The sequence below is a fragment of the Sciurus vulgaris genome (genome assembly GCF_902686455.1).
Source record: "Sciurus vulgaris genome assembly, chromosome: 2".
NCBI lineage: Eukaryota > Metazoa > Chordata > Mammalia > Rodentia > Sciuridae > Sciurus > Sciurus vulgaris.
Genome location: NC_136462.1, coordinates 115,501,184 through 115,522,839, shown reverse-complemented (window position 1 = coordinate 115,522,839; position 21,656 = coordinate 115,501,184). Strand labels below are relative to the sequence as shown.

At 52.6% G+C, this 21,656-nt stretch overlaps 1 protein-coding gene across 1 annotated transcript in view; it reads right to left on the bottom strand.

Annotated features, from left to right (window-relative positions):
* CORO2B (coronin 2B) overlaps nucleotides 1-21,656 on the bottom strand; it is a 136,624-nt gene that overhangs the window by 73,130 nt on the left and 41,838 nt on the right. The window lies entirely within an intron of this gene.

The following is a 21,656-nucleotide window of genomic DNA, read 5'->3' as shown; positions in this document are numbered from 1 at the left end:
GATCGTAGTGTTCCCTCATTACCACGGAACACGCCAAGTGATAGAGCAAACCAACCACACTGCCTCCTAAGGGTCCAGATTCACTATGGGACATGCAGGCAGAAGGAGCCGGGTGATCACAAAGACTGAGGGGGTCTGGAGTGTCCCCTCCATGCACAAGGAGGCAGGCCATTATCACCCCTTCCTTTGATTCTTTCTGGAGTTTCTAATCCACAAGGACATCCTCAGAAATCTCTTAGTCCTACATATCATCAAACATCACCATCAATACCATTATTATCATCATCAGGCGCAGAGAGGTTAAGTGACTATTCAAGGCCACAAGCAGAGTAGGGGTCTGAGCACAGGTTTTTCCCAAGCCAGACTACCTTTGGACAGGTTCTTACTGTGAGGCCCAAGAAATGCCTGTATCAAAATCACCTGGGGTCGGGGAGGGCTCTGAGCTTCCTATGCCACTTATTACAGACTCCTCAGCCCCAATCCAGGCCTCTGGAATCCAATGTTTTGTGGATGGGGCCCAGAGACCAGCATTTTGATCCAGTTTCCTCCCCATCCCTGCTCTCCCCCAGCAAGATAAAGACACACACTGAAATTCCCCAGGGAGGAAAAAACAAAGGGAACACCCCCACAGGACCAGGAAGCCAACTCTGGGAATTTGACTGAAAACACAACTTTGCATTTGGTTTAAGCAAAACCAGGAGCTAGGCCGAAAAGGCCAAACGAAGGAAGGAGAGGCTCAGTATCCAAGAAAATCCCAGGGAAGACTCCTCACCCTTGGGCAAACCCGCTTCCCAGGCTCTCAGCCCCCTCCCCCCTGCCCCTCTCTACTGCCCTAGGCGCTTCCATCCCAGCGGGCACCTCCCACTGTCCCTGGCTCCCCACAGCCTGGCCTTCGCCTGTGCTGGACCCTCTCCCACCCGCCTGCTCTCTCGCTCAGCTCTGCCTTGACCATCTGGACAGTCATGCTGCAGAGGCAAGAGCCCGGGACAGGAGCCACTGCTGCCCCGAGGCCTCTGTCAACCCTGCCCCTCTCTGGCATCCAGGTCCTTATCTGGATGACATCATCCGTCCCCAGAGCGGAATCCCAGGTGACCACTCAAGGTCCCTTCACATGGCACAGAGATGAAGTTTCTAATTAATAGTTGTGTGTTTATTTTCATTTGCATTAGAAAAACATAACACACATGCCAGTTTCAGGGTTTCACAGATACTATTGCTAATGAGGTTAGTTATTTATTTTTTAAAGAATTGATTCAAAGAAAAATGAAGTGTGAAAAATATAGGATGAGTGGTTTGTGGATCTGGCAAAAGTTCAGTGGGAGGGGGGAAAGCTGGGACTCACTCTGTCTCTTCCAGGTAGAACATTCTAGATTCCACAGTTCCCATGGAAGAGAGGTGTTGAGCTTGCTCATTCCAGCCCCCTGCCCCCTGCTGGAGCCTTCTGGCCTACAAAGCCTTTCCTCCCGTCTCTGCCCAGCCTGGCCTCAGCCTTCAGGCCCTGACTCAGATCTGACCCGGCCCCCAGCGGCCTCCTCAGAGCCCTGGACAGCCAGCACCTCTCCTCAGCTCCTGGCTAGACCTGGCCCCAGGTTCTCCCTCTCTGCTCTGTGACGTCAGGAGGTGACACCAGGGTCTTCTGAGCAGAACTGAACTCTGGTTTGTGCAGCTAGTCCCTCCCCCGACCTAGTGGGGAACGACAGCTCAGCCTCCACCAGAGCCCAAATAGCCCAGGTGTGGCAGTTGGGGACTACAAGTTCTCCTTTAGTACCAGCACAGCCACAGCTGGCCCTGGGGATGGTGGCCAGAAGTCTCATTAAAGGCTCTGTGCTCCTCCCACAGGGTCTCCTGGGGGCTGTGAGGAAAGCATCACAGCAAAGGACAGGGAGTCACACAGACCTAGATTCAACTCCAATCTCTGCTATGGACTAGCTGTGTGATGTGGGGAAGCAACTTAACCTCTCTGTGCCACCCACCTCCATCTGCTCCTATATAAAGGAGGCGGCTAATATCTGCACTACCTCTGAGGGCTTGGAAGGAGTCAATGCCAAGCTGCCACCACCTGCCCAGGACAGGGCACACTGACCTGATGGGACGTCCTGAGCCGCCTCTCACAACACCCACATTTACCCAGATGCCCTGGGGAGCCCTCAGCTGCCCTGTCCCAGTGTCTCTTATTGCGTCTGATGTCACCTCCTCCCCCTCCACTCTCCCTCTTCCTCCCCTACCCCTGCTCTCTCTGTCTCCCACTCCCTGACCTTCTTTCCTCCCTCTCCACCTCCCCAATTCAGCCGCAGGGAAGAGGTGACTATGGCAGAGGCTCCTGGTGGGCACACGTATATGCTTATTGAATGATCCACTACTCAGCTCAATGGCTGCCCCCATAGCACAGCTGGCACTTCTGAACTGGACCCTGTGTCATGGGGGACCACCATCCCCAGCCTGGGTTCTGTGCTTGGCAGGCAATTCTCCCACTGAGCATGTCCCCCAGAGTGGGCCTGAGCAGTCTAAAAGGAGGCAGCCTGCTTCCCAGGATGGGGCAGAGGTCTTTCCAGGACTGGTTCACAGCACGCCTAGGATAGCCTCTTCCCACGGCTGGGAGGCTGGGACCCTTTGGAAGGTCTCAGCTGGGCCTTCGGAAGGGCCAGGGCGGAAAGGCCAGAGGGCCCTTGCTGACCCCAGGGCCACCCCACTGGGCCTGCAGTTGTAGCATGCATGTGCCACACTGAGTGTTCATGGCAGGACCCTGGATGGGAGCCTGCAGCCCGGACTTGGCTCTGCATATGCACCCCACCAACTCGAGAAAAAAAGACCCTTTGCCTCCGGAGCACCAGCTGCTTCCCTCCCCCTTGGTCCCCTTCGCCTCCCCCCAAGCCCCTTTCTTTCTTCTTTTGTGGAATTACTGGAAAGAAATTTGCAGAAATCATGACTCCTTATTACTGCTGCATGCATTTCCCACAAAGGAGGGTAATTTCCTCCTCGAGCACATCAACACTGTCACATCAAAGAAACTGATAATCCCTCAGGGCCACCTTATATCCAGTCCATATTCGAGTTTCCCTCAAAACGTCTTTTGCAGCTATTTTATTTTATGAATAATGATTCAACAAAAGCCCACAGAGCAGGGCACGGTGGTGCACCCCTGTAATCCCTGCAGCTCAGGAGGCTGAGGCAGGAGAGTCACGAGTTCAAGCAACTGAAGGAGGACCTAAGCAACTTGGCAAGACCCTGCCTCAAAATAAAAACCAAAAAGGGCTGGGGAGGTGGCTCAGTGGTAGAGCATGCCTGGGTTCAGGCCCCAGTACCAGGACAAACAAAACAGAAAGGCCATAGGCACATTCAGTTGTGACTCGCCTTTGCCCCTTTAATCTAGAACACTTACCTCCCCTGGTTTTTAAAGTGTCAACTGCTGGTTTGAGGATACCAGGTCTGTGTTGCATCAAAATGTCCCAGCAATTTGTCACCTTATGGCTTCCTCAAAGTTGTTCCTTTACCCCCTGTAAACTTGTATCCCCTCTATCTCCTGATTCCATAGGGGGCAGGGGAAGGAAGGAGGGGAGGACAGGCCACAGGGAAGGTATGAGCAGGTCCCTGGCTTGCCAGGGCCAAAGATTTATTCTGGAGGGTGCCGGACAGAAGGCTGAAGGCCTGGGAGCCAGGTCGGGCCCAGCGTGCACTGTGGAGGTCTGCACTTTGCATCCCCCATTCCTAAGGGACTGAGCTCACTCTGACGTCAGAGGGCCCAGTGTGCAGGCAGCAGGCAGAAGAGCCTCCTCCCTGTGCTGAGGAGGAGGCCACGCAGGGCTGCTGCCAGGCCTCAAAGGGAAATCAAGGGAAATCGTGCGGCAGTGAAGAGGGGACCTGAAAATCTGGTCCTTTGCCTCTTACTCCCAGAGCCCTGAGGATCCCCTGGCTAGTTCTAATGAGGGCAAGACATCTCTCTCTCTCTGAACCCTTTAGGACCAGGGAGCACAAGAATGAGCTCCCCAAAAGGAAGGTCTTTCAGCACTGTCTGAGACAGAAAAGGAAGCTGCCTCTGGAGGTAGTGAGCGTCCTGTCCCTGGGAGCGGGGTTCAGGATTCAAGGGGATGACCTCTGGTCAAGGGCAACGTCAACGGTGGTTGGGACTAGGCGGCCTCTCCTGAGACAGAGGGCTTTGACTTTACTAGAGGCTTGGTGTTATAACAGAGAGAAGCTGTGGGATCAGAGAGTACCTCCTGGTTCCGCCACCCAGCTTGGGGACCCCCCTCCTTAGTAACCCTCCCTCAATTGGGCTGCTGTGACCCTGAATGACAAAGGCTCTCCCAAGGCAACTGCCACCTCCTCCAAGTGTGTCCCACAGAGATGATTAATGCTTGGCCACTTATGTTAAGCCTCAGGACTGTGTTTTCTCTCTCCGGTTAAGTTGTGAGTTCCCACATCATCCAACTTTTGGCCCCTGCACAGCCCCAGCCCACCCCATGCCTGGCGAGGGCTCCCCTAGAGCAGGGGACTCAGAGATGCTGGTGGGAAGATCTCTCCACTTCGTGGGAAGTCAGGAGCCAGGCTCAGGCCCAGGAGGCCCCCTTCTGGAACATCAGAGCTGTGCCCTCAGCTTGCTGAGGTTCTGAGTTTCATTATCAGACCGATGTTCCACCCCTCCCCGCAGGTGAGGGTCTGGCCACTAGCCTCCTCCCAGGAACTGCTCCTCGGGGTTCCACACTTCCCCTGTGTGTTCTTCCTTTTAGACATGAAGCATTGAGTCCTCTGGGCTCCTTGTTGCAAGGATGCCATGGCCTCTAAACACAGTGCTGCTCTTGGGCTGGGGACCAGTGAGTCCCTTGTGCTGTCAGCACCACATCAACAAGGGACCAGGAACCCGAAGAACCACCCCAAAGTGGGGCCGTGACCCACCCACACCATGGTTCTCTCCAGAGACCACCTTACTCAGCCCTCCGGCTGTCCAGTGGGCAGAGCTGGGCAGATACTGGCATCCCGTTTACAATCTATACTACACAAGTGACAAATGAGAGGCTCAGAGGAGTTTGCCCCAAATCACAAGTAGGCAAAGGGGCAGAGCCAGCATTTCATCTAAGAGCTTCTCTCAGGCTCCTGTTCCTTCCAGTATCATATGCATCTCATCCTTCTTCAGCCTCTCCACCCAAACTTGTTTTTTAAAGAATATTTTTAGTTGTCAATGGATCTTTTATTTATTTATTTATATGTGGTGCTGAGGACCAAACCCAGGGCCTCACACATGCCAGACAAGGGCTCTACCACTGAGCCACAACTCCAGCCCTCCACCCAAACTCTTACCCTCCCTACTTACTCCATAAATGCGGAGTATTACACAAGCGTATAAAGGAACCATAGTAGTCAGGGTTTGGGGAGTCAGAAAAATTCCAGTGGTGTCTACCTTGACGCTTGTTAGCTTTGGGACTTTAGACTAGTGACTCAACCTCTCTGAGTATCTGTCTTCTTACCTGTAAAGTGAAGATGTCACCCTGCTCACTGGATACAATAAAGTAACAAAATGCAAGGTCCTGGCAAGGTGTCTGACACAGGACAGGTGCTTTCCAAACACTAGTTCTACCCTCTTCCTTCATCCTGTAAGGGGGGGCTCTGACCTCGGGAAACCAGGTGTTTACCTGGGGAGACCAGACTGCCAGGAGGAAGAAGAGGAGGCTGGGCTAGGCTGGCCCAAGGTCATGAAGAGGCAGAGAGAAGCTCTGGCCTCCAGATGTGCATTGCTGCTGGACCTGCTGCCTGGCAGTCTCCCTAGGCCCAGGGCCATCTTGGTCTCCCTCTGAGAGGGGGAGGCCCGGAAGGAAGAAGCTCTCATTTCACAGCTGAGTGCCCTTATAGCCTTTCAAGAAATGGAAGCTGGCTTTTATTTCTCCTCTGAGATAATCACTATGTACACCCCACATGGAAGCAAATCGTATCCTGTCCTTGGCTCTCAAAAATGATTTATTGTGGCCAGCGGATGCATTTTCTTGATGATGATGACAAAAATTTAGTTCTTTAACTGGAACAGAAAAAAGTGCCTGGTGGCTTTGTTTTCTTCCCTGTCTTTGGCTCAGGCCAGGGCTCCATCAAAGGGCTGGGAGGAAGCCCCAGGGACCTCTTGATCCGCCAGGGTGGCTGCTGGGCACTTGTTCCCACGGACAGCCCATCAGGATGGACAGCAACTCCCATCCACATCCATGTGTTATCAGAAAAAGAGTGGCATTTTCTGTGGTTTGGTCACTAGCTGTGTCTGTCACCTGGACAAGTCACCTTCCTTCTCCAGCTCAGGTCCTTGTGTGTGAAACATGGGTATCAAGGCACCTGGGTCCTGGAAACTGCAGGAGGGTGGAACATTGAGCCTCAGACAGACAGATGAACGGAAGGCTCTGTCGCCCACAGCACTCTGGGGCCATGAGTGAGAGCCGCTCACCTGGTCCTCCTCCATCTCTGAGCCTGCTCTGCTTTCCTGAGTCCAGGAACACTGGACACATAGGAGGGACACAAGGAAACATGGAGGAAGCACAGGGTCCTAAGATACATGCCAGGTTGGACTCATTCCCAAGGGGACACTAAGCTTTAATTTCCTCCTCTGTGAAATGAAGGGGTGAGATCCTATTGTTTTTAGCAGAAGAACCCTTTCTCTAAACACGATCCCAAAATGTAAAGTAAGCAAAACCAGAGCTGTCCCCATCCAAGTTGACAAAGAGGTGAACGCCTGCCAGCAGTGACCCTGGGACTGTGCTGTGGAACCCTGGGGCCATGTGGAACCCACTTTGAGAACCTCTGGCAGGAGGAAAGAGGTGCAAACTTGTGTTCCAGCTGCTCTAGCCACTCACTCTCTGGAGTCCCTTAGGCAGACCCCTCCTCCTCCCACGGGAAGTATTTGCCCAGCTGACCCACCACCCCACTCTGCCATTGCAAGGTCTCGCCCAGGAGGCTGGTTTCTCACTGACTTCCAGGAGTTTTTAGAAGATACTGTAGCTGTTCAAGAAATTCCCAGCAGAGAAGCTGGACCACACATCTTCCTTAAGGGCTCTGAGATGAATGTTCTGCGCTTGGGTCTTCGGGTGTCGGGGTGTGCTGGAACAGTCTGCCTGAATTCTTGCACCCGACCCCAAAGGCCCAAGTGCAGAACATTCATCTCAGAGCACTGGAAGGAAGATGTGCAGTGGTGGGTCAGCTGGCCAAAGACTTCCTGTGGGAGAAGGAGGCAAAAAGGATCAAACCAAACCTCCACACCTGGCAGTTCCGGGATGGGACAGACAGGGACACAGGAAGGCCTTGATGTGAAGTCACCCTGTAGAACTTCTCTCCACCCCAGCAAACATGGAATTCCTGACTCAGGCCAGCTCTGCTACCGGCCCGGAGGGACTCTTCTCATTTCCTCCTCCTTCTGAGCCATGAATGGCATGCCTCCCCTCTGCCCAGCTCCCTCCTGCTGCCCTCAAGCTATCAGGAAGGGGTCCAAGTCCAGGGTGAAGGTGCATGCGGGGAGGCATCTTCCCAGCAGTCTGCAGGTGGGAGGAGCCAGAGCCATCCACCAAGGATGCCGGGTGCCCATCACCCACCACAAGTCCAGCCAGACACAAAATCTATTCCTGGACCAGGCTTCCACCCTGAATCCTGAGCCTTTGCTGCTCTGCTGCACTGGGCTGGACGTGGGAGGAGAAGGCTTCAGGCCTCCTCTGCCTCAGGCTCAGGAGGAGAGCTGCCCACCTCCCCCAAGGTGGCCCAGGTGGGGAACCCAGGCCCCAGGTTCTGCACTGTGCTCCTGGCTCATCCCACTACCACATCAGCCAAGGCACATTATGTGCTTTCTTTGAGTGAAGCACTGCACACTCATTTCGCCCTGGAATCCCGAAAGTAACCGCAAGGAATAGATACAATTATCCTTATTTCCAGACGGGACTGGGTTTGTCCAAGGTCACAAGTGGAGGAGTTGGGATTTCAGAGTTCAGCTTGGATCTGACACCAGAGTCTCCATTTTCTTTGTCTGTTCCCCAAATGCACAGGAGGCCACGGAGGGCAGGCCCTGTACTTCTTCCTTATCTTCCCAGGCCTTAGCACTTAACATTGGGTTGATCAATATTTACTTGATATACAAGAGAGTGAAGAGACAGGAGGGCAGGCATACAGAAGAGTGACCCGATTCCTCCTCTCTAAGCTTTCCAACACCCTAGGTGCTCCCAATCACAAGTCTTGTCCATCCCATATCCACACAATGAGATCCCATGACCTCCATCCTGGGCAGAGAGCTGCGGAGGGGCGTGGGGACAGACTGCCTCCCTTCAGCCCCACTTCCCTCCCTGTGGTCCTGACACTAAAAGGCTTTCAAGGAACCATAAACTGCCAGAACAGAAAAGGATCCATGTGCCTTGAAAATCTAGCCCCTCATAGTATAGACTGAGGCCCTGAGTGGGAAAGTGACTTTCCCAGGGTCACATAGCAAGACCACCTGGCAACCAGTCTATACTGCAAGCCTCCTTTCTGGGGTGGTAGGAGTGGTGTTGCCCCCTTGCCTCTCCAGGGGGCCCAGTGTGTGTCTGGGCAGGCAGTAGCAGATGAGCCCCAGGCCCACCCAGGGAACCACTACCCCCTTCACTGGGGTTCTGAGCTCTGCGTTCCTCTTCCCGGGGGGGAGGGGCAGTGGTGTTCAAAGCACAGGGCCCACAGATGGTTTCTATTTGCAGCCATGGAGCCTGGTGTGTGCCAGACTCCTGACCTATTTTGAGGAACTGAGGGCCCCTCTGGCTCAGCGATGGCCTCCCACTCACACCCCCTTAACCCACAGTCTGGAAGCAGATCAGATAGGTAGTTCAAGGCCAAAGGGGGAAACCTTTGAAAATGAGGCTGGGTGGCTGGTCTGCAGGCTTGAACCCTGGAGGAGGAATCCGACTGAGCCCCAGGCCACCTGCCTCAGAATCACCTAAGATGTCTGTGGAGTGCAGGTCTCTAGGTCCCATTTCCAGTCTGCAGATGCATGGTGTCTGGGAGTGGTCCAGGGAGTGTGCATTGAATCCCAACCCCAGATAGACTGTGATTTGAGATCTCTGCTATTTAATGCACTGTCTATGGACTCGCAGCCCACATCACCTGAGAGCTGCTTAGAAATGCAGAATCCCAGGCCCCACCCTGACTGTGTCAGTCTAACAAGATCCCAGGGGATTTGCATACATCTTAAACTTGAGAAACACTTCTCCAAGCCAGTGCTTCTTAAGCTCTGGATGTCTGCAGCCACTGGTCCCAGAACCAGACTCTGGTCCCTGAGCTGCAGTGCCAAGGAGTACTGTGCCTCCAGAGCTTTAGCTCTGCAGCCTTGCATACGTCCCTAACTTCTGAGTCTCAGTTTCTCTACCTGTAAAATGGATATAATTCAGACTTTTTCTTAGGATAATTTGAGGATCCATTGTAATAATGTGTGTGAAAAAGCTTTTGTGAGCTGTCACTACTCTATAAAAATCTGTACATAAATCTATTTGTATCTTTAAAAGTGTTCTAGGCAATTCCATTTACCCTTGACACCCACCCTGACCCAGAGCGAGTGAGTGAAGTGCTGGCTCATGGAGCTCCTTTAGATTGCCATGCATATGACTGCACCCAGTAGGTGCTCAATAAGGGCTGCAATTCAACCAAGGTTTCTTGTTCTCAGTCCAATCCTCCTTCTACTCTAGCCCCTATTTCTCACACCCTCCTTCATGGCCCCCAGACGCTAGGTAATGAGGTTAAACAACTTTTTGAAAAAGGCTGTTTCCCAGATAAAGGCTGAGCTGGGGAGAGACAAGGTCCCAGATGCCACCGACACCTCCAAAGGTTGCCAGCTGTGAAATGCCCTCCTGACTCTCAGCAGGATTTGGGGTCCCATGCCCAGAGAGCTCCTGATGCTCCATTAGACCCTCTCTGAGGGATCTAATCCCAGGCATTCCCAAGCCAGGCACAGCAGGGTCATGTGTTCACCGTCATGCAGACCTAACCAGGGTGGACGCTGCTATGTCAAGTGTATGTGCTGGGGAAGGACACGTCTGAGTTGCTGGGGTGGAGCCCCTGGGGCTCTCCGGGGAAGGCTGCTGACTCCCTGTGGCCCTCAGGTTCTGCAGAGGGGTCCTTCTACTTGTTGGTCCTTGGAGCCAAGGGACCTCCAAGCTGCTGTCTCCCAGACAAAGATCTTGGCTCCCTGTTACTTGGCAATGCAGACAGCCGCTAAATTGTCCTTGGGGGAATGTGGTAATATAGCTTGGGCCTTCCCTTGCCCTTCCCAAGAGATAACAGATCTAAATTACCATAGGAGAGGGGGCAAGGAAGAGAAGGCTGGGTTGCTGGCTGAGTTGCTTTGTCTCTGTTGAAGAAATGAGGAACCTTATCGCTCAGTGCCCCAAACTGAGAAATGAAAAGTTTAAATTTTTTATGTGATGGTTACTTTGGGTATAAAAGAGGGCAGTGCACCGACTTGCCCACACAGCAGCAGACACCAGGCCACAGGCACACAGCTTATTTGGAGATAAACTCTTTGTATCGTCCATCCCCTTCTGTCCTCCAGGGGCGTGCGTAGGAGGAACAATTTCCTCTTGGATTTTGGAAACAATTCAAGGGGCCTCACCAGCTGAGGGCCTAGAAACTAGAGCAGGAACTAACTTTTTGATTAAACTTCATGTTACTGAGGAAATAAAAGGGTTTTTGTTTGAAAACCCTTCTGATGACTGTCTCATGATGCTCTCTATTTGGCACTCTCTGCCTTACAAAAAGAATCTACAGTCCATGTAGGTCCCAGCAAGGAAAGGGGCTCTTCCTGGATCTTCAGGCATCAATTCCCCGACACATCCTCTCCTCTCAAAACTTACCAGGGACACAACCGCATTCTAGGTGGCTGCGTTGGGTCCTGCCTTGCCCTTCCAGCCAGAGCCCTGCTCAGTAGGAGCGACCCCGCCACTACTCCATGGGGATGCCAAACCAACCCAACCCGCTCCTCCCTTGGAGGACTGGTCACTTGTGAGAGACAGAACCAGTTGGCGGAAGAGGTTGAAGCCATGGCTGGGGGAGGGGCCTGGAGGAGGAGTCAGGGAGGGTCGTAAAGGGGCTGACTTGTTTTTAACATACATTAGTGTGCTTTGCTTTTTTGGATTTGCCGTGTCCTTCCCTCTCTAAACAGTATTTACCCAGAAGGGTTAGGCTAAAGTGGGATTCAAAACAATTCAGGTTCTGACAGCCAGAATGGGCTTTCACAGCAATACAACATTAAGAGACAGGCGTGCTAAGAGAAGGCTTTTTTCTGATTCGGTGAAAACAGCACTCCTGCCTGGAAGACACCATGCTGCAGGGATCCTGGTCAGGCACCAAGGCCGAGGAAAGCCACCCCGTGCAGCCTGAAGGACTGCGGAGTGAGAGCGGAAACAGGCAGGGAAGCAAGGGTTCATCCGGAGATGTGCCCCGATTCCCCGCAGTCTGGGCCAAAATCTCAAGGGAAAGGGTCCTGTGTAGGTTTGGGGTGGTCTGAGAACAAAGGAGTCCCTCTCCAACTTCCTTGTTCGGATTCTGGAAGAAAGGACAGTGCTCTGAACAGTGGACCAAAGAGGACTTTACCAAACAGGATGCTAAGGGGCGTGGTCATGGGGGCGTAGTCAGGGGCGTGGTCAGGTGGGAGTGGCCAGAGAGGGCCCTGTAGAGCACTGAGCTCCTGCCTGCTGAGGAGGACCTGGTGCACTCCCTTGAGGAAGGGCCTGGAAGGTCAGAGCTACGCAGTTGCCTCGCCTGGTAAGCCACAGGCAACTGCATCAGAGGCTGCTGGGGAGCCAGTCTGGGCCTGGGGCAAGATGGAAAAAGATCTGGGCTCACAATTGGCAAGACGGGTCACGGCCCACCTAGGTATGGGACCCAATCACAGGGCCAAGAAAAACAGGTACCATGAGTTTGTTAGCTACATATGCCCAGAGAATGCCCCAGGATAGGATATACCAGCCATACCTCTGTGAATGCCAGCCAGGGTGTTAAGGACCAGTGCAGAGCCAGGGGTCCCTTTCCCCGCAATACCAGAGGCCACATAAGCTAGGTCGTCTGTACCCCAGATGCCAGAGAAGGAGCTCTGAAAGATGAGCCTTTGGGAGCCATTTCAGCAGAAGCCAAATCACCCCAAAGAGGCTGAGCTTCTATGTCATAACTACAGAATCATACCGACGCTACAGATATCTGCCAGCTGGGGCTCTGGAATGAGAGCAGGTCAATTCTGTGTCTTCTATGCACATCCAAGTTGAGGGCTGCCATGTCAGGCCGTGAAGGACAGATGCACAGATGGACTGGGTGAAAGGCACCCCTGGTGTCACGTAGCATGGAGGCCGCAGGTGCAGGAAGTTAGGGTGAGGGCACTCATCACTAGCCCAGAGGCCTGGCTTGAGCAGACAAGATAACCAGGGGAACTGGGCCCTTTCTAGCTCTGAAACATCATTCCAGGCTTCTGGAGCCCAGGAGACCTGGCTGCCAGTCATTCTCTGGCCATCCATTACTAAAGGTAAACAGAGAGTCTGTTTCTAGCAACAAAAGAGAGCCAACCCCAGTGCTGCTGAAGGACAATGTGGGGACTTCCTTGGCAGCCACCCCAGGCCATTCCAGCAGCCTGTCTACCCTGGCCCATGGAAGTGTCTCGTTCCTGGCAGTTAAAGGGGAGTGCTCTCCTTGCTCAGGTGTTGGAGCACTTTCTCCCAGGTGGTTGCTGGTGTCCGGAGGTTAGTGAATGGGTCCCCTGGGGTCTCTGACCACCCTGTGCCTGAGACCTACCCTCCCCGAGCACCTGCAGTGTTGCCTGTCTGCAGGCTGAAGGGGGCCGGTGGTTTATCCTGCCTGGTCTGATCGGGTACTCTTTACACGAGCAGGGCTTAACTTCTCGAGCAGGCTGTAAGCTGGGTCCATCTGTCAGCCTCGAGAATAGCAAAGAGCAGGGCATCTAAAGCCAAAACCACTTACCAACTAGGTACATACCGTGCAAACCTTGGACAAGTTCATTAACCTTTCAGAGCTGGGTTCTCATCTCTAAAAATAACAAAGCCCACTGCTCATGGCATTTCTACCCTCTTGGTGTCCCTTAGGGTGCCCTGTGTAGGCAGACAGTCCGGAATCAAGTGGCTGGCTTTGGGGGTGGGAAGCCATGCGCAGCCTCAGGGCTCAGAGTGCTTCTGGGTGCTTCTGGGAGCAGAGGGACAAATGCCTGGAGAAGGCGGTGTGGGCCATGCTTTAAACTGGCCCCAGGGCAGCCACTCCCACCCCTACCTGCCCATCTCTGCCCCAGGAGGGGCACTCACTGTGCCAGCATCCCTCCCACTTAGAACAGGTTCCATGACCCAGGGTCGACTGGTGACATATAAGACATCTGCTGGTGGCGGGGGTGCTTCTGAGAAAAGGTTTTCTTTCTTTCTTTCTTTCTTTCTTTCTTTCTTTCTTTCTTTCTTTCTTTCTTTCTTTCTTTCTTTTTCTTTCTTTCTTTCTTTCTTTCTTTTCTTTTTCTTTTGTTTTTTTTTTATTAAAGAAAAGAGACACACACAAGAAAAGTTCTCTCTTGGCACATTATCTAAGGCACTGCTTCCTGTCTTTGCTTGTATTCGAGGATATAAATTCGGGAGCAGTGGCAATGTTCTTGAAGCCAGGAAGTGACAAGCCCCAAACCGAAAAGTCAACATGATGAGAAGGCAGACCAAAAGGACAGAAAAAGCATGGGTCTTTGGGGACACTGTTAAATCACCAAGCCAAACCCAGGACCCTCCTCCTCCAAATGATTAGGTTCAACAAACCATAAATATCCCCAGAGCTTGAGTCATTCTTGTTTGGCATTTTTGTTGTTGTTACTTGCGTCCAAAAGCATCCTAACAGATAGAAATAGAGAAGAAAGGGAAGAGGGTGGCAGATGGTCCAGTCTTGGGACATAGCCTGTGATGTGTTCCCATGAGGTCTCTCTGCTATCACAGCTAAGAAACTAGAGAGGATGTTGAGGCCCCAAGACCACACAGTCCCAGCCCCAGGCCTAGCAGGCCTATCCTGCTGGGGTGAAGAAAACCAAGGGCCTCCGTCTCCCTTCCAGGTTTTCTCTCATCCCTCAGCAGAGGTCCTCAGGCTGGGCTGCTGCAGTGGCCCAAGCAGCTGGGCAAGTCGCACAGCTCAGGGGACAATGGTGACCACTGGCGAGGGGGAGTGGAGCGATGATCAGATATGCTCCGCCCACCGCTGCACAGCCACCCCACCCTGTACCTCCCATGCAGCGATACTGCAGAGCCGTGAAAGATTTACCCCTCTTTTTCCTTTACTCTACTGAATGCTGTCGTTACCGCAGAACTCATGAGGAAGAGGGGCGGGAATGAAAATGTGGTCGTGTACGCAAAACACCCGGCGCAGCGCCCGGTGGGCACCCAGCAGACGCCAGCGCCCTTCGACGCAGCGGCAATGCAGGCCAATGGAACGGGGCCACTGGGCCCCTCTGAGGGGCGGCGGTGCCTCTGGCAGGGTGGCTCCTCCTGTCCTCTTTGCATTTCTGGCTTGCGACGTGCTCTTGCTCCTGGGTGCTCCTCTCGCAACGTCTGCTCAGGTGTAGTGCAGGAGCGCGTGTGCCCCACACGGAGGTTCAGGAGCCCAACCTCCCGGCTCCAGAGTTGGGGCGCGGGCCTCGGGGGTCGGGGTTCTCAATTAGCTTCTTCCCCAGCCTCATCGACCCCACAGAGGTCGCTGACCCTTCTTCAGGTCCCCTCTCCATCTCCTAAGCACACTAAGAAGTGCCGAGAGTTGTCCGGCTCAGCTTTTCCATGCACAGCATTTCATCCCTGTCCCCATCCCAGGCTGTGCTCTTTGCTTCAGGACTCCTGGTCACCATGGAAACCAAATATGTGGCTGCCCAAGTGCCAAACCCTTGGCCTCACCTGTCTCTACAGACTCACCTCTGCAAATAAAGTCTCTCCACTCACCCTTCCATGGAGTCAGGACCACCCCACTCTCCAGGGCACTTTTGTGAGAAAACAAAAAGACACCTTCTCTTCCTCTGGCGGCTGCAGGCCGGAGCCTACAGCACAGTGAGTGGAACATGGAGTTCAGCCCCTGCCTGCTCCCCTGCCTGGTGCCCTTGTGCAGGGCACAACTTGCACAACCGTACTTAGCAGACCTACATGGAGCCTTTCCAATTACCCTCCTGTTTCTGACCTAGATGCTTTTCTTGGGCATTGACTACTCCAGAGCTTCCAATGTGGAGCAGCCCAGCTCAGGAGCAGCTCCATCTAAGCAGACATCATGAGGGAAACTCCAAGACCCCTCAGAATCCCCTGTGCAATCTACAGCTTCCCCAGCATCTTCTTGCTGCTCATCTCTGGGCCTTTGCTGCTAACACTAGATGAAGCCGGAACATCTCTGCTGTCCACTTGCAATCCATTCCCCACTGCCCCATCTGTGGGTGAATCACACTCCTGTCCCTGAGCATGGGGTCCCTCTGTACCCCCATTCTCATTTTGTCCTTTCTCCAGTCCTCTCTATCTTCCAGCTTCTCCCTCTTGTAGCAGTGTCTCCCGGACCCAGCAACTCTCAGGTAAGGTGGGGGATGTGTAGAGAGACCAAGGGACCCAGGAGGCAGGAGGAAGTGTGTGAACTCTGGAGGAGGATGGATGCACCCTGGTGAATCTGGGCCACCAGTCAGCTACTGTTAGGAGCAGGTTGCTTCACTTCTTGGGCCTCAAATAAGGCCCAATGTCTGTCAAATGAGGACAATAATGGTGTCCCCTCACTACAGTGATGTGGGGAGTGAGGGAGAAATGCATGCAAAAGAATTGTAACATGAAGCTGGGCGTGGTGGCGCATGCCTGTTATCCCAGCAGCTCAGGAGGCTGAGGCAGGAGGATCCCAAGTTCGAAGCCAGCCTCAGCAAAAGCGAGGCTCTAAGCAACTCAGTGAGACCCTGTCTCTAAATAAAATATAAAATAGAGCTGGGGATGTGGCTCAGTGGTCGAGTGCCCCTGGGACCTCCCCACAACAAACACACAAAAGAATTGTAACGTTACTTGGCTCATACTAGATGCTTAATCCATGCCCTTATTGAACTGTCCTTGACTCTACTATTTCTGTTTCCTTGTTTCTAAGATGAATAATGTAGCATGTTGCAAGTTTCAATGTATTGGATACTTAGTGTTGTTCTTGCTACATGTCAGGATACTTGAAGCACTTTGCCAATACTGACTGACTACATCTTCCTAGCAACTTGGTGAGGTAGGTGCGCTTATCTTTCCCTTATTATAGGGAAAGAAACTGAAGCACACATCGCTACCAGGGAAAAACTTACATAAACAGTTGCTCTTAACTGACTTGCAAATCCCTGATTTTGGAGGTCACACAACTGGGCGAGGCGTTATCAGTCTCCCACTGGCTTTGCTGTAGATCACACCTCTGGCATATGGGTTATGATGATAACGGTTGCCTAGGTAACTCTTCAGGGACCTGAAAGTCACTTTTGCTGAAGACACTGACTCTTCACTGGAACCTACGGGTGTCCCATGGGTGACAGGGATGGGATGAAAGGCTTGACATTCAGTCTGTCTCCTTTGCTGCCTTAACCTTTGGGTCAGAGTCTCCCCAGCACTGTATGTCGATAAGTGGATCATTTGAGAAGTGTTTTGTCCAAAACTATCATATGAGGCTAACTTGACCTAGACCTGCCTACTCTCCCTCCCTCCCGCTCCCCACCTCACACTTTAAGGTTAGAGACACGAGCAGCTGCCATGATCAGAAATACCAGACCATGAAAGGAGTGAAAGGGAGTGGCATCCAAGTTCCTGAAAGATCTCCACCTATCCCCAGGAAGAACATGGCATTCCTCCCCTTTATTAGCCTTTTCCTGTCCCTCATTATTCCCATCCTTTTACTGCAACCCTCAACATGTTGGGCTTGAGAAACTGACTGGTGGAGACACTGGTTTTCTCGTGGGATGAATTTCTGAACCTGGGTTCAGTAACAAGATGTTAAGTAACTTGCCCAAGATCACCCAGGGAAGAAGGGGCAGAGGAAAGATTCAAACCCAGGTCTTACAGCTCCAGGGAGTGTGCTTAACAGTGGGGCTGTGCAGCCTCTACTGGCTATTGTGAAAGATGAGATCACAGGGTGCGATGTGCTTGGCATGTAGAAAGCACTCAATATACAGTCCTTATGTTAATGTCCCCTGGTGGCCGAATGTTTGTCATTATCATGATTAATACAAAGCACCCAGCTAAGCTAAAGCTGGCCTTTCTTCCCTTTGCTCCCTCCCTCCAGAACTGATGTGGCTGGGTTTGGTGGTGGTGGGAGGGGTCTCTGCTCTTCTGTAGAAGTTTCCTGCTGGGCTTCCAGCTTGCAGGCAGGAAGGGGCGGGGTGATCTGGGGTGCTGAGGGAGAGTAAGTAAGGCTCAGGTCAGAGTCTTATGGAACAGGTGCCCCCAAAGCTCAGCAAGCCAAGTTGGCTATAATGGGGGGAGGGCAGGAGATGGGGGAATGCAAGATGCCAGGTAGGGAGAGGGCTGACCCAGCACCCAGGGGTCCATGGGAACGGAAGCAGCTGTAGGGAGGGGAGGCTCCCCTGCAAAATTCAACTCTGCAAGCAATAATGCAGTCACCTCACACAATCCCCAAGGCCCAAATGCAAATGCCACTTCTTGTTCCCATCACACCATTCCTTTATCCTGCAGAGAAAGACCAGACCGTGGCAGTGCCTTTCACCAACCATGACTCTAGGGCTTGTAATCAGACTCTCCTCACTGTCCCAGGCAGGCAGGGACCTCCACTTCCCCAACCTCAGACAGCGCAAAGAGATGCCAGCCCCCTTCTCTGTGTCCTGGAATCCCTCCCATCTCCACTCCAGCACACCCCTTCCCTGACCACTCCCAACAACATATTCTTTTTTTCTCGGGGCCCTGCCTGCACTTGAAGGCCATCACCAACTCTCAGCACTTAGGTTAAGGTACCTGTCCAGTGCCTTGCCTTTCCTAAAGTAAGACCTTACTTGAAAAGTTATCCCTGACTCCCTAAGAAATGTGCACAGGGTAAAGATAATAGTGAACACACAAAAACGAAGTCAAGTAATAAATGAGAGGGGCTGAAGGTGTGGCTCAGTGGTAGAGTACTTGACCGGCATGCATAAGGCCCTGGGTTCCATTCACAGTACCACAAAAATAAATAAATAAATAAATAAATACATTTTATAAGTTACACACAAATTCCATGGACTCTGCTCACCATGTACCGGGAAGTGTTAGAAGCAGGTTATAGGAATTAACTACTCTAGTCCTCATTATCCTTGAGGCTGACATTAGTGTGCCCATTTTGCAGATGCAGGAAGAAGGCAGACAGAAGGTGAGTCTCCTGCTAAGTCCATGGTTAGCTCTTAGTAGGGTCTGGGAGTCTCCCAGGAGTCTGGCTCCAGGGCCTGTGCTTAGAGCTCACTGCAGTCTCCTCAGCAATTGCTCAGTGACTCAGTGACAGACGTGTGGCCTACTCTTCCAACCCATGACTTGCCTTGTGAGACTGGTAGTGAAGTGGGGCTTTGGGAGCTGGACCCCCAACACCTCCAACCAGCTCTCCTGCCTCTCTCATAGCAGAGGTTCCCCGCCTTTACTGCAGCACCTTAAATCCACAGGGGGGATTTTTTCCCCCATAAGTACTGATACTTGCTGCCACCTCCCTGCGCCCAGGAAATGGAGTCTGATGATGGGGCCTGGCCATCTGCATTCCCGAGAGCTCTCACTGTGAGAACCAAGAGCCTCTGCCCTGCAAGCAGCGATTGCCACTACTGCCTCCTCCCCTCCCTCCAAGGCTGGGAGTTCTGCATCCCCTCATCCAGACCCCTGCTTCTCCCTCCAGTCCACGTCGCCTCCCCAGAGGGCGCCCGGGAGCAAGCAGAGCAGAGCTGACCCAGCCCACCTCACACAGGCTGCACCCTGCACCAGGGATCCAAAGCAGGCCCTGGCTGACCCTGAGGATCTGGAGCAGGCTTAGCTGTTTCTCCCCTTCTCTAGGGCCCTGAGCATCCCCCAGGTGTGTCTGCTGCTGCCACTGCTGCCGTCCACTGGTCACACGTAATGCAGTCGGGACTTCCATCCTTCCTGGGCGCTCACTGAGAGTTAATTGCAGGGCCCTTGTGACCATCACATCTGTCAAGTGTCTGGTGGGGAGGGGCAGACAGCCCCCAGCCCTGGGCTCCCAGGGACCGGAGTGAGCTGCTTGAGGCAAGGTCACAACTCAGTCACCAAAGGGCACAGCAGGACTTCCAGGACAGTGGCTGGTTAGGCCTTTGGAAGAGTGTTGCTCTACCGTTGGTTTCTCTCATCAGAGCATGCTTCCCCTGGGGCAAGAAAGCTGCCTCTCTGCAGTCACAGCACTTAAATGCCACATACACCAGAAGTCCTGAGACGGGGTCCCAGGACCCAATCTTCCCAGCAGATGTGGGTGTTGAGGGACTAAAAACTGTTCTGACTGCGATGCCAACTTTAAGGGTACTTACAAACAGATCCAGATTTCTTTCTCCTTGAAAAATCAGATCCAGAAGCTCCAGACTCGATGGGCCCACAATCCCCCTGCTGCCCCTTCGGGAGGGAACAGGGTGCTCCTGTTATGCCCAACTACCTCCCTCATTAGGGCCACTGCCTGGCCCTGTAAGCGCTGCAGCTAGGTGTCCTGGCAGGGGCACAGAGTTTTGTTTTGTTTTGTTTTGTTTTTTCGATTGTTGAAGAATGAGTCTTTTGGTTTTTGAAGCAGCCAGTGCAGAGAGATCTACATGTAAATTCAACAAACTGCATTTCTTGCTAGACAGCATTCATGGATGAAAGCTGAGGACACTTACATTACCCCAGGAAGATAAGGTGAGGCATATCCATGTGATAAAATACTGCTTGATAACACAAGGAACCGAGTATGGATTCCCACACCACCACGGATGGTGTCGAACACATGAAGCTGAGCAAAGCAAGCAGGCCTGAAGGCTGCATGCTGAATGTCCCCGTTTACATGACGCTGTGGAAAAGACGACACTCTAAAGGCAGATCACAGACGAGAGGTAGCAAGGCCTGGGGTGGGAGGAGGGCTGACCACCAGGGCAGGGGTGTGTCTGGGGTGGTGGAGATGTTTTCCATCCTGATGGCGATGGTGGTTACACAGTTGTGCCCATTTGTGAGACACATACAACTGGACACTAAAAAGGGTGACTGACTTTTACTGCATATGCAAGACCCTGGGTTTGGTCTCCAGCTGCGAAGGGGAGAAAAACAAATACAAGCCTGAAGAGACCCTTATCCTGGCCCTTGATATAGAAAGTTGCATTTAAAACACTGTGGACAAACTTCAGGTTTATAGATTCCTAACCTACCTGGCAGACTCAGGAGACCTGGGTTCCTTCCCCATTGATGGCATGTTTCAGATACTCCCAGCAAGGAGCCTTGTAGCAGCTGAGCACACACAGTGCAGAGGAAAGGTCCCTGGGCATGCTGCTACTTGTCCAGCAGTGACCTGGACTTTGAGAGGCCTTTGACCACTAGCATTGGGGTTAAAAATAGTGGCACATGTCTGTAATCCCAACAACTCAGGAGGCTGAGGCAGGAGGATTGCAAGTTTGAGGCCAGCCTGGGAAGCTTAGAGAGACCCTGTCTCAAAATATAATTCTCTGAGGATGTAGCTCAGTGGTAAAAGGCCCCTGAGTTCAATTCCCAGTGCTATTAAAAAAAAAAAAAAAAATTAGAGTCTCCTGGCTGTAATCCTGGACCCATGGAATTAGAATCTCTGGGAGTAGATCCCAGGAACCCCGCTGGGGTTGTGGCTCAGTGGTAGAGCACTTGCCTAGTACGTGTGAGGCACTGGGTTCGACCCTCAGCACCACATAAAAATAAATAAATAAAATAAAGGCATTGTGTCTATTTACAACTAAAAGAAATATATATATATTTTTTAAAAAAAGCCCCCTGGGTAATTTGAACACACAGCTAGTATATCATATATTGCTTTTAAGTCCTAGGGACAATGGTAGCTCCTGATATCAGCTCCAGGCTGGGGAATGCATTGCGGACAGCGCCTTTCAGAGTCTCCACCTTCTGCACATCATAATCATCCTTGCTAGCAGCCGTATTCGCTGTGGAGTCTAATGTCTGACGAGGGCAGGATGCTCAAGCTTATGGAGCGCCCGGACGTGAGTTATTTCACATGAGTTGGACAGCTGGCTTCATTTTTTATCCTCTTTCATGGGAAGAAGAACTGGAGTCAAAGAGGTCAGGTCACCTGCTCAAGCTGGCACCCCCGTCCTAGTGTCCATCTCTCGTCTCTCTCCATCACCCTATCTCCCTGCCCTCAGTGGCTGAGCTGAGGAGGGTTGCGCAGAGGGCGGGAGGACTCAAAGTGCTCCCTCCCAGTACAGTGGTCCAGGCGCCTGTTCGAGCTCCCTGCGCCCTGCTGTGGAGGATGGAGGGGCCGGGTGCTCAAACACCCCCTCTAACTGCATGCTCAGAAAGTGGCGCAAGTGAGGACTGTCCAAAAGTCGGGCTCCAGGGGCTGGGTTGTGGCTGGGTGGTGGAGGGCTTGCCTGGCATGTGTGAGGCACTGGGTTCATTTCTCAGCACCACATATAAATAAATAAAATAAAGGTCCATTGACAACTTCAAAAACAAAAAACAAAGAGTTGGAGTCCAGCATAAGCACTCCCCACCCAGTCCTGC